This window comes from Vanellus vanellus (genome assembly GCF_965231255.1).
Source record: "Vanellus vanellus genome assembly, chromosome: 14".
NCBI lineage: Eukaryota > Metazoa > Chordata > Aves > Charadriiformes > Charadriidae > Vanellus > Vanellus vanellus.
The window spans coordinates 9,790,775-9,803,658 of NC_138919.1; the positions used below are offsets into that span (position 1 = coordinate 9,790,775).

Sequence of the window (12,884 nt, forward strand, 5' to 3'; positions counted from 1 at the left end):
AATGCCTCTTTCTTGTCTTTCCAAGACCACCATCAGATATGTAGGAGGGAGATTGATTAATACAACTTTATTAAAGATGATCTACATAAACATTGAGATAGTGTTACTGTGCAAGGAGCGTAACCTTAAAGCATTTTCCCTGTAATAGGAAAAAAATACATATTTCTTTGAACATTGCAAACTGCCATATCCTTCTGCTGTGGGGGTAATAAATGCCGGCTAGATCTGGCAAATCCTTTGTTGCTGGAGTTAGCTGGCTTTGCAGCACCATGACATATAAGACTTGCTGATTAACTTTGCTTTAGGAGACTATTAGCCTTCCAGTGACTTCCATTTGATTTAGCCCCACTACCTTCATACCAATGTCATGGCCATGATGGTTGTGGCTGCCATACCGCTTACATCTGTTCTTCGTGTCAACTGGGGGGAGTCTGTGTCCTATGGACCAGCCCAACCTGCAAATTCATTTTGTATGGCCCGTAGCCTGATGGATGGAGGCTGTGTTTTTTCAGTGGGTGTCTCTGAGGTGCACTGCAGCACGTGGCCCATGTATTTGGAAAGCCCCAGGAGCCCTCGGCAAAGCCAGGACTCCCATCCTCATTTCAGCTTTGCGTTGTGCAATATTGAAGTGTACTCCAGCACTTTGACGACGATGGAAATACAACAGTGTCCTAGGGAGTTAACTGCTGAAATGTCAAATCCACGTTTTCATGTATAGTCAAATCACAAGTGATTTGACTAGTAAAACTTTAGATCTAAACTACTAAACTCATTGTGAAAATGCTATTTTATCTAGAACTCCGGAAAGAATAGTAAGAGAAGAAGAAAGCAAAGTGTTGATGCCATTTTGTTGGGTCACTCTAAGAAAGAAGAGGTGAGATTTTTGCGTTCAAGTGTTATTAGGGAGAAACCTAGAAACTTTGACATTTGTCATTACTGACAAAGAACTGAAAAATACTGGTGGTTTTGTTCAGTCAGTCTTGCAGGGCAGGGGTGTTAAGTCCTGATGAGCTCCTCAGCCATGCTGGCACCGAGGCCTTCATGTTGATGCAACTCAGCCAGTCCACCAGTGCAAGCGGCAGCTTCGTGGATATAGTGTAGGGGCGGATGGAGTGGGGAACTAGTGCAGTTGTCCTTTGCTTTGGTGTTCTGGTCCTCACCTGAAGCTGTGTTATAGCTTTAAGGCTCAAACGCTTTTGGAGATTTCATCTGCTTTCACCAGAGAGCCAGCGGATGAGGAAGCCTGACTCATCTTGACAGCACTTCACAGACTCTGTCCGCTGTCGTAACTGCGAGCGGAACCTGACCCGTGGCTATTTTTATGTTCCCTTATCTATTTAGAAAAGAGTCTTTTGTTCCTTGTCTGACAGGTCTGCAGAGCTGCAAAGGTTGGAACCCGAGCAAGGGCAGCAATCAGACAAAAGGTGAACTATTGAATGCCAAAGCAGAAAGCTCAGAGAAGTGACAAGATTAAAAGACAAACACAAAGGGCATTATATCGGCCATAGATGGCATCTGATAGGAAGGATGCCCAACAGCAAGGTTCAAGACTGGGTCAGAAATTATAATCTGAAGGAGACTGAGGGCTAAATAAGTGTTAAGTAGACTTAAACCAGTGTTTGCTTCTTTAAACTGACTGCCTTTTCCAGAGAATAATCTTAATATTTATGGAACTCCTCATTCTTTCTCATTGTTTATACCATGTAGATTCTGATGAATGTATGTATTTTTTGTTACACGTATATTTACATGTATTGTGGTTTAGAAAGCTGTTTGCTTTATATTTTCCTTCCTTCTTGCCTGATTTTGTAAAATGCTCAGGCAATCGGAGGCCTGAGCCCTTCATTTAACATTTCTGAAAGCTGTCTGCCTTCACATCCATATGTGCTGATGTCAGAGCCTACACTTGCTTGACATAATTTATTATTGAAGTGGCTTTTTTTCCCATGTAACTCCCTTTTCTGAGTCATGCATTACTCTTGCTTTTATACGTTTTCCCATTAAATCTGCTTGACCTTTTCTGTATTATCAAGAACTAAAATCTTTAGCTTCTGGCAATCGCACTGATCTTCAGTCAGTTTTTCTTAAATAAATAAATAAAGAGAATCTGCCAGACACTTGACACTGTACCATCATCTGCATGAGAGGTAGATTGAATACTTCATTGTTGACTTACTTGCTGACCCAGAATTGAACTCTGAACACAGGGACATTGCACCTTGTTTTCAGAATTCCTGGGAAAATTTAGCCCTTGAAAAAAGTTCTAGACAAAGTGTGGCATGGGATTTTCTAAATCTGGAAAATTGTTGTTTCAGCCTTGCTATTTCAGTGTTCCTCTTGCTTCATATTCTTTATAATGAAAAGTGACAGTTGTTTTACATACTGGAAAATCTTGCATGATTGGTCTCAGCTCAATATCTGCAGGAGGAAATTAAGATTACACTACCCACACATTAATGATGAAGTTCCCATGGCTTTTTAATGACATTTTACTTTAAAAACAAAGACACTGTGTTGGTGAACAAGATCATTACAGTAAATCCTAATGATCTTGATCAGATCATATTTGTATTAATATGATCTGTAATTAAAAACTACTGCTTTGTAATAGCAATTAAAACATTCCATGAGTAATTAAATGTTTCTTCAAGACTTCTTTTGCACTCAATGAACGTCAGACTGACTGTCAAGAGGACTGGTGTTAAACAATTTCCTGCAAATACTTGGTGATTAATTTTTTGCATGTCAGATAGTTGCCTTGCAGTTGGCATGCTTGGCTCTGCCCTTTCCCTGCTTGTTGAGCTGTGTGCTGTGGTTTTACTCCTATATGCGTTGGGTATGCCATTTCATTGCTCGGACTCAATTTTAATCAAACTACATGCGTGGTTTTTGTCTGGTGCTGAATAGTCTTCGTTTCACCGTTCTCCCCGCTCTGCTTCCCCAGATGCCTAGAAGAGCAGTGGAAGTAAATATAGTTTTCTGCGTTTGTTACGACTACCTCATTTCAACCACTGCCCTGTTCATACAGCCTTGTTCCTGTGATGGTGGGCCCATGAGGGATCTACGCTCTTCTGGTGGATCAAATGGGCTTGGGAAGTGCTTAGGTGCCTCCTCCTTAAGTAAACTGAATCCTATAAAGCTTCATTGAGACACTAAATGGAGAGGTAGTGAGGAGATGAACCACAGCACAGATATATCTCCTACTGTTTTATTGGCTTCTTTGAATTCTGCCATTTTGCCCAGTCCCCACGACATGCAGTGTTCTCCACACAGCTTGCATGAATGTACCTGTAGAGAAGCTGGTGCACAGCTTGTGGTAACAATATTTTTGTGTAACAAAAGCAGTGGCATAAGGAAGAAGGGAAAGAGAAAGCTCACTTTTGGTAAATTTCTTACACAATCTCATCGTCTTTTGTTAGTGGTTCCTTGCTAAGATGTCTGTTATTTTGGACATACTTGGAGGCGATTTCCATTTGGTAGATGTGTTTGGAGCTTCAGAAATTTCTATACCAGCCAGTTCACGAAACATCTTTTAAAATATCTGGAAATACGTTGTAAAAAAAGTATTGGTTCCTTATAGAAGATTGCATTAAAATGTGGGCATTACATAGAATAATTAGCATTGCAAGAAAAACCCTACTATTTAACCACAGCAATTGCTGTTTATGATTTTAAAAAAGTCTGTGGTTGGCATCTTTCAAGAGACCAAGGGCTGACTGGTATTGCTGGATCGCCTGCAGGAGCGTGGTTTGTCCAGGTGAGAGACAGGCAGTATCGGGCTGTATCCGCTGCCTGGGCACTGTGCGCACACAGCCGCTGGTGATGCTGGCTGTTGGAGCTTTGACGGCTGTGGATTGTAGCTCGTGGTCTACATTCGTTCTAAGTTTGGGCACTGACCCACTGATGAAGACTATGTATTTTCTGAGCAGGACCAGGCTCTAACATGCTGGACCTGCATGGGGATGACGTGGCTTGCCAGCAGTGGAAGGCTGACTTTCGCCTTTGTGTTTACTTCTGCGTGGGTACTGCCAGAATTTCACCTTGATCTGTAAAACTAGCACTGAATTAATACACTTACAGGTGGGAACAGTCTTGTTGACTGTACAGGCAGAGGAATTTATATTTATAGCTGTTGTGTAATGTTGTAATTGTCGTTCCCTCTCTCCATGGACAATTGATGGCAGATAAGATGAATAGGGGTTTTTTTCAGCCACTACTGTCTTGCTGTAATATTCTGAGTCAACAGGGACTTTTGGCAAACTAGCACATATTTATTCACAAACAGAGAAGGAAAAAAAGAATTCAAGTGACTCTTTACTTATTTTAATCACTTCTATAAAATTATCACAAACCACTTGTTTACTGGAAGCGGCCCAGCTCATGCATTGGGCCAAAGAGTTAAGGATGATAATAATCTTGTTCCTTTTTCCAATGCATTCATTATCTTAGTGATTTCAACGCAAAGAGAAAATGTTGCCTGATAGATTCCTGTATCTGCTCTTTTTGAATTTCCTTGAGCATCTCTAGGAGCCAATAATAGCGCATGTACATTTCAACAGTCATTCAAAGTCTTTACTTTCAGAGGAATGTAAAATTTATTTGGGCATAAGCTGGGCCATAGGCAGAGCCAAACGTTGTTTCTTCTTGCTAAATGTTTTTGCTGTTACAAAGGACAAAACATGAATTAAACTAAGTGAAGACGACAGCTCATTCTTGGCTTTCATCGCATGCAAAATGCATCTTTTCACATCAGTATTTACAGCAGGCTTCTGCTTGCATCAGATTTCTTCAAATCTGCTTGGCTAACATAATTTGATGCTAATAAAGAATAATAAAGGGCAACAATTTCAAATCTGCTGACAATAATCGGTGGTCCTGCCTTTATAAGTGATGGGAACCTAGAGCTTGTTCTCCTGGAGGAGCCTCCTGTATCGCAAGTGCTGATCTCTGATACTGCCACGCTCCGAATTGCAATTTGGTACCTGCTGGGAAAGCTCATCTCCGGCTATTTGTTTCTTTCGTGGCAGAGGGGTTTTGCTTTTTTTTTTTTTTCCCCTCCTTCCTGTTTGCTGTTAAGCTCATTGCTGGGCTGCATTGGTATTCCAGCCAGCACAGTCCTGAGTAAACATTTCTGTGCCATCCTTCTTGTGCAGCGGGGCTTGCCCGGCATGGGGGCGGTGGGGAGGGAAGCGGGGGAAGTCAGAGTGGGGGAGCTGGTGAAACCCAGCGTTTCAACATCTTTCCCATGCTTGTTCTCCTTAAACTCTCCAGAGTTCAAAAAGGGAATTATGTACAACCTGTCACCACAAGGGGCTTTTCCAGGAAAGTGTCGGGGCGTCTGTGGGTTTTACAGGCTGCTTCCATGGGAAGTGATCTCTGCCTGACAGATGTCAACAAGGACCCGAAGTCTGGAAACTTGCTGGACTTGCTTCTCTCATAGCAGCATTATGTCACTGACAGGCTGTAGGTAATCAGAGTAAGGAGGATAATAAATCTTTTTTTTTTTTTTTTTTTCCCTTGGGTTTGTGGAAATCACAAACCAAATGGCAAAAGCCTGCAAACTGACAGTACTTTATCTGCACCCATCACAAAAGGTACGCGGTGTGTGTGTGTCTCATTGGCATTGCTTCTTGTAGAGCTGTTGATGTATCCATCCTTACAAAACATGGATTAGCAATTGTTAGCTTCAAATCTGTAATACCAATAGTTCCCTTAAGCTGATTTCTGGCAGCGCTCTCATCTTTGCAGTTTATGCATCCTAGATAAGATCTGAGAGGGAGATTTTCTTCATTTCAAACCTTTGAAAATATTACTCTGCTGAAGCATTATTATTATGTTGGTAAATATATAGCATTATACTTGCCAGGTGTCACTTTGCTTGATATTTGGCTTGGTTGGTGTAGTAAAAATGCTAATGGAAAATACATGTTTTGGAAGATATATATATATATATATATATATATACATAGCATGATGGATGCTCTATCATTGTACTGTCTCTGCAAATGAAACTGTGTTCCAGCAATCAGAAAATTCTCAAAACAAAGTTTCTTTCTAAAAAGTGTATTACAGTAGTATGTACACCAAGGTTGCTGTAGACTATTATATATGCTTGTTAAAGAGAACTCTCCAGTGTATAAAAGACCAAATCCTGTCCTGCACACCAGACTTGAGATATAAAAACAGAGGGGAAGCTGTGAATGAATTTCCTATCGGCCCCATGAGAGAAAGCACCGCTGAACATGTGGAGTCACTAACAGCTTGTCACGGTAAATGGAGTACTGATTGAAAGGTGTCTTTGCCTTTCACCATACCACAATGCTTGTTGGGAATTGAGTGCTGCAAACACAAGAAAATAATCCAGATGACCAAAGAGCAGTTAGAAAGCCAAAGGCAGTAACTTCATCCTGCAAGTTCCACTACCCATTTAATTCCAGTTCAGTGGAAATAATGCCACTGTTGTCTATTGGTAGCATTATATTCCTACACAGCTTATTTTGGACCAGTGCTTATGCTGTAGAAGATGACTTATCAAAATCTCAGGTAAATCTGATAAAATTCACACAATATCTATTTGCAGATGCAAATTTAGAGTTTTCAGTCTCAATTTACATTATTTTACTGCTTTAGAATAGGGAGATATGAGGAAAGCAGAAATAAGAATGTCTTGACTACCATTTCTCTGCATTGCAGTAATTTTTTATTTAGTTATTTTTTACACAAAAGAAATTCTGACTACTGTAGAAGAGGCTGGTCCATTGAACCTTTAGGTATGCAAGTTAGGGGTTGCTCAGGTTTGTGCTGCTGAAGTTAATTGGGTGGTTTTTCACATATTGGTCATGGATTAGGTCTGAGAGATCATGTTGTGCGGAGCTGCTAACACATGCACGCACTCCTCTGCTGATGATTGGGCAAGCAGATGACTTTGTAATACGGCCTGAAGCTGCTATTTTGATCAAATATTTTATTAGCGCTTATTTATGGTTTCCTCAGTGGCAGGTGGATCACTGGGAGAATAAGAAGGGATATTTGGGGAAAAGTGCTGAGGGATGCAAGTTGTTCACAGCCCGTATGGGGCAGGGTTTCATGGCAGGCATCCAAACTATAACTTTAGTTCATTGAATATTTAGGAATGGTAAATGCCACAGGTGGGGAGTTAGAATGGCAGATATATGTAAGTACATATTAATATAACTGAGTGAACACGTGTTATAATATTAGAAATTAAAGAATATTATAGAGTATAAACTCTAAAACTAGCTCAAGAGTTAGGGAAGGCTCCAAAAGAGTGACTGAAGAGCGTTCAGAGCCCCGGCCTGAAGGGGAGGGTATTGCTTACGCTGGTGTGTTCTGCCATTGTACAGCATTGTGTACTTGAGCCTGTCCCTGCAAAGACATCGGGTCGCTGTCAGCAAAGCGTGAATAGCCATGTTGCAAAGGAAGACATTGCAAATGTGCTGCATGCAAGAAGTTATTGAACTGTGTGTCCACCAAGAATGTAAAAGCATAATAAGACTTGAATTTCCCCGTGCTTTCAGACGAAGCTGGTGTACTTCCTTAAGGTCCCTGGGGTAAAGTTTATTTTAGATCACATGAAAAACTGCTGATTGTAAATAAACCTTTGGCATAGTTGCAAGGCCTGTGGTTGCCCTTAGAAAGAACTATTTTTGTGTTGCGCTAACATAGTGATGCTAGTTAAAACAATGGAGTATATTGTGATTTGAGTTTTCTGCATGGGATAGTTCATGAATAGTGACTAGAGAAGTTGGCATTATGCTGTGCTGTTTATCTAGTCCTGTCAGTTGAGGATGTGTATATGGTCATTGACTGTGGAGCGATTCCTTGTTTCTGACAGAATTGTAAGTGGGGATTTATGGAAATATGACTATTGTTAAATGCAGTGTAATTACAAATCACTGTTTTGACAGCACTGTGTTTACAGCATGAGTGAAAAGCTGTTATGTGGCTAAAGAAAGGGCACTATACAATCTGGTGTTTGGCTCAAATGTGGTCAGCACGCTTAATGCGGTACAGAAAAAGGTTTTGGTCTGCAAAATGAATATCCATTCAAGTAAGGGTGGAGGAGAGTTTCCTGGAAAACTTTTTGATGGCTTCTATTAATGCATATATTCTTCTTTACTGGAGCCAATAAAATGACAAGTTTCTGAACTGAAAGTGCATCTTGGTTTTGTGTCAGAAATCTGTATTCTGCTTCATCTTTTAACCTTAAATCTCTCTTATGTTTCATCATGCTGTTAAAACTGGTCATTTGTATAGCTCTTAACGAATGTATTTGCAAAAAAAAGAGAATGCAGTACCACACGAGCAGCCCTTGTGGAGGCCAGGTCCGGGGCTGAGTTCAGGAAAGTTGCACAGCTGACAGGGGAGCTAAGGAGGGCAAGTGGCAGAGACCATAATAATATAAACATTTAAAAGGCCAGAGGAAGGATTTTATTAACGTAACTTACCGATCTTGCAGAAGAAACTTCTGTGAAGACACAAATCAATATCTCAAAACCTCTTTTCCTGAGTTGCTTTGTCATGGGTCTGGAAGTCTGCCCCGTGACCAGGAGGACAGGACACCTTTGGGGATTAACATACTGGCCTAAGTTTTCAATTTATAGAGAAAGGTAACTTTTTAAACCATTTCCTAGCACTGGCTGGCACATATCCATGAACCTATAGGAATCACGCCGGTTTATATGGGCAGAAAATTTGGGTATTGAATGCAAACCATATGTGGTTTTGACGGGAGAGAGAACTTCCCTGTTGCCCAGTGCAGGGCTGCTCTGGGAAATGCGCCTGCCTGTACCTGGTCACTGCTTTACCAGCACAGCAGGGACGGCCGAGACAGAGTTGCACAGAAAGCTGTGGAGCAGCTCTGGAACAACTTGTGAGGACAGTGACCTTGCGGCAGTTCTTGGAGAAACAAAAATAAAAGAGGCAGTCTTTCCCCTCTGCCATCTCTCTCTGTTCAGGGGAACAGGCAGGGGAGAGAAGAGTTGGTTCATGGCCTTTATGGGTAGAAATGAAATGGTAGAAGTAGTTTGTCTTTCCACCAGCAAGAAGTGGTGCCAGCTTCCCTGGGTCTGTACTACAAGTAAGCATTGCAAAGGTCCACCCATCCCTACCAGTCCTTAGGGTCCAGGAGCAGTGCTCTACGCTTGCATGGAAGGGTCTATTTGGCTCATTTTGACTAGTAGATACAGGATAATATGTTTGGGCCCCATGAGACCAGACTTCGTGTTGCCATGCGTCCTGCACTGGACAGCCATTGCTCATCTGCAGTCACCCTGCAGTAAGCACGCATATTTCGGTTTCACCCGAAATGAGAGGAAGCATGGAGGCCTTTCATTCCTGCGTGCTTGGTTCAAAGACGACTAGTGGTGCTGGGCAGGTGAAAAAAAGATGTGAATGAACCTGTTTCTTTTAGCGCTGCTCATATTAATAGGCTTTGCTCTTCATGCTCGTCCTATTGTAATTCTGATTTAACAACATTTATCAGTAGAAGATCACTGCAGGGTCTTTAATGATTATAGTTGTTCAAGCTGATAGTCTGAGACTATTAAATAAGCTCCAATTACTTCCCATTTATTTGTGTTGTTTTTTCCCTTCAAGTAACAAAATGTAATCCTGAAGTTCATTATTATTCTTTGCATTGTATTCATCTAAATAGATTTTCTACCTAATTAAGGCTGAATACATTTGTGCTAAACTGACCGTATTTTACGAGGATGTTTTCGTTTGTATGTGAGGGTGTCTTTGGTTTCTACCATCCATATTTTAATTATGTTTAATTTCTATAGCTGCCAGAGATCCTATTGTGTGTCTCAGCAATTCACCCTAGGTTGCTTGAGATTGTTTAGATTGGAGTTGGAATGGGCCTCCAGATGAATTTAGTTGGAATCTAGTTAATAACAAGTCACCAGGAAGCAATTTCAAGTGTTTACTACTGCTTTGAAATATATAAATGTATATTAGCTGAATTTTGGATGAAAGAAATAGAGATGGAAGCAGAGGAATTTGGTTCGGATTAGCTGTGGTGTTTTTTTTTTTTTATGGGGTGGGTCACTGAGAAGGGGGGGTAGGGAAAAAAAAAAAATGAACAGGTTGGCTGGTAATGGGTATTCAGTGTGGTTATCATGTCCATATTCTGAACATTGAAATGATTGAGCTTTACTCCTATACTTACTTTGTGTTATTTGTTTATATATGATCTCTCTGGGCCACCTTTGCCAAATTATGACAAATTTAATTATCACCAAATAATTAAATTTAATTGAGTGATAATTAAAAACACAGAACATTATATTTCTATTTTGATATTAGAATAGCCATCAGGAAAAACAGGTATGTAGATATATCACTATTGACCTTACCTGCAGAACTCCTGTCCTACGCCCCAGAAGATGTCTGTCGTGGCTTAACCCCATCCAGCAACTAGGACCATGCAGCTGCTTGCTCACTCCCCCCTGTTGGGATGGAAGGAGTAAAAGTGAGAAAAAATCCTCATGGGTTGAGATAAAGGCAGTTTAACAGGTAGAGCGAGAGTCCCGCTACACAAGCAAAGCAAAACAAGAAATTCGTTCACTGCTTCACATTAGTGGGCAGGTGTGCAGCCATCCCAAGGAAAGCAGGGCTCCGTCACGCGTAACGGTTACTTGGGAAGACAAACACCGTCACTCCGAATGTTCCCTCTTCCTCCTCCTTCTCCCAGGTTTATACGCTGAGCATGATGTCCCATGGTATGGAATATCCCTTTGGTCAGTCGGGGTCAGCTGTCCCGGCTGTGTCGCCTCCCACATTTTTGTGCAGCCTCAGCCTACTCGCTGGCGGGGCGATGTGAGGAGCAGAAAAGGCCTTGACTGCTCAGCAACAACCAAAAACATCAGTGCACCATCAACACTATTCCCATCCCAAATCCAAAACATATCCTCGCACCAGCTGCTAGCAAGAAAGTCAACTCCGTCCCAGCTGAAACCATGAGAACGTCGTGCAAGCCCAAGGCCCAGCCCCGTGCAGACGCTGTGCCGTGCCATCCCCTGGGTGAAGCCCTCTCAGGAAGGAGTGAGAATAGCACGACTAGCCCTACGCCTGTTAGAAAGCTGTGGGGCATTAGTATCTGCTGCTCCTCTACAAAACTGCATGTCTCTTCAAATGCTGTTTGAGGGTCCTGTTCAAGGACCACAAAGCAATAGCCATTAATATAAAAAGTCACCTAAATTACCTTTCCCTTGAGAAAGTGCTGACTTCTTTGTAAGCTCCTTCGTGTCTGAGCTTTTAGTTGGAAAGATTATAAGATCCACCTTCTCTTGGGAAGAAGTTGTAGGAAAATACACCTCCAGGGTTTTCCTGCGCTTCCTGTGTTTTGCACTGTCGGGCCAGTCCTCCTTCATCTCCTTCCTAGTTTTGTGGTGAATTCTGTTTAAAGATGTGGTTAAGCTGAAATGAATCCAGGAGGCTTAATAATGCTGGTAAACGTTCCCGGACAGTTGCTCAAAGTGAACGGTCTCTTTTGAGGGTTTGTTCCCCTGGGAATGGAGCAATGTGTCCTGTCATGCAAGGGTGGGTTCCCTTGCCCGCACTGAAGCAGAGCTAACTGCACTGCAAAGCAGAGGAGGAGACCGTTAAAATATGTGTGTGTGAGCATATGTATGTATATGCAGGCAAAAAAGCCTGCCCAAATTCAGTTGAGTGTTGATGTTACTCCTGGTGAATTTGACTGGGAGGGACCTTTGCCAAGAGAAGGGGCTGCGTGCATTAGTCTGGAGTCTGTTAATGAGCTTAAAACATCATTGAAAGGAACAATATGCGTAAAGTGGGGGCAGTTACTGGTTATAAATCAAGTTCTGTTACAGATTGAACAAATTGGATTAGTCTGTGTTGTTTTCCAGTCCTCCTGTGTAAGTACAAATTTTCCTGAGTTTAAATTAGCAGAAAACAAAGATGTCAGTTTTTGAAATACTGTGGATACGTGCCTTCACAGCTCCCTCTAGCAGTATTCCAAACTTTTTAATAACCAGATGAACATTTGAAATTACCGTTAACACAGTATAGCTGTTCGTACAGTTACTGTGCTAAGCTGGAACAAATGTGAAAATCTGTTTGGGCTCTTGAGGGGTGCAATATTGTTTTACTCCCAAATCTAAATCACTCTGGAAGTCACATGTTAGCAAGAAATAGAAAACCTGTTTGGAGGAAAGCAGCCAAAGTTTTGAAGCTGTTTTCATTTGAGTTCAAACCAGAACATCTTTCCTTAATGTATAAATGTTATGTATGCAAAAAGAAAAAAAAAAAAAAGCAACTTCTATTAATGGTATTTTTACGATGTTGTTTCTAGTGTTTTGGAACACACTGCTGAAGTTGATGTTAATTTTGGTTGGGTTTTTTTTTTTTTTTTAATGGTACCATTTTTGGAAAGGAAGGGAAAAATAATCCTCCAAACAGACACTTACCAATGCAGATGTTCCAGTGTGGGATCCCCAGTGTCTGTGTGCTTTCTGGTGGTCCATCTGTTATTCTGCAGCCTTGAAATGCAAGTGTAACAATAGTTTTTGGGCTAGCAGTGCCTGTAAGTATTTGTTAGCGCTGAATCCTGAAGGACTCATGCTTTTTCACTTACCAGAATCCACCTTTTAACCCAAATGATCGCTCTTTCTCATAATCTTTTTACATGACAGAAGGGACTGTATTTGAAACAATGACATCTTTTGTCTTTACCAGCTTGCAAGTTCAAAGTTAATAATTTTTTTTTTTTCACCTTTTGTATCTCTCTTTAATGTCAGGCATAAAGTAACTTAATATATTTCTCACAAGGTATTTCTCACAAGTCTTCAGCTACTGACAATTGAAGTACAATGTACTTATTAGAGTGAAACTGAAAA

The 12,884-nt window shown here is 41.2% G+C and overlaps 1 protein-coding gene across 1 annotated transcript in view; it reads left to right on the top strand.

Moving 5' to 3' along the window:
• The window catches only part of XYLT1 (xylosyltransferase 1), a gene marked incomplete at both ends in the record, with an annotated part of 207,026 nt that overhangs the window by 86,358 nt on the left and 107,784 nt on the right, over positions 1-12,884 (top strand). The window lies entirely within an intron of this gene.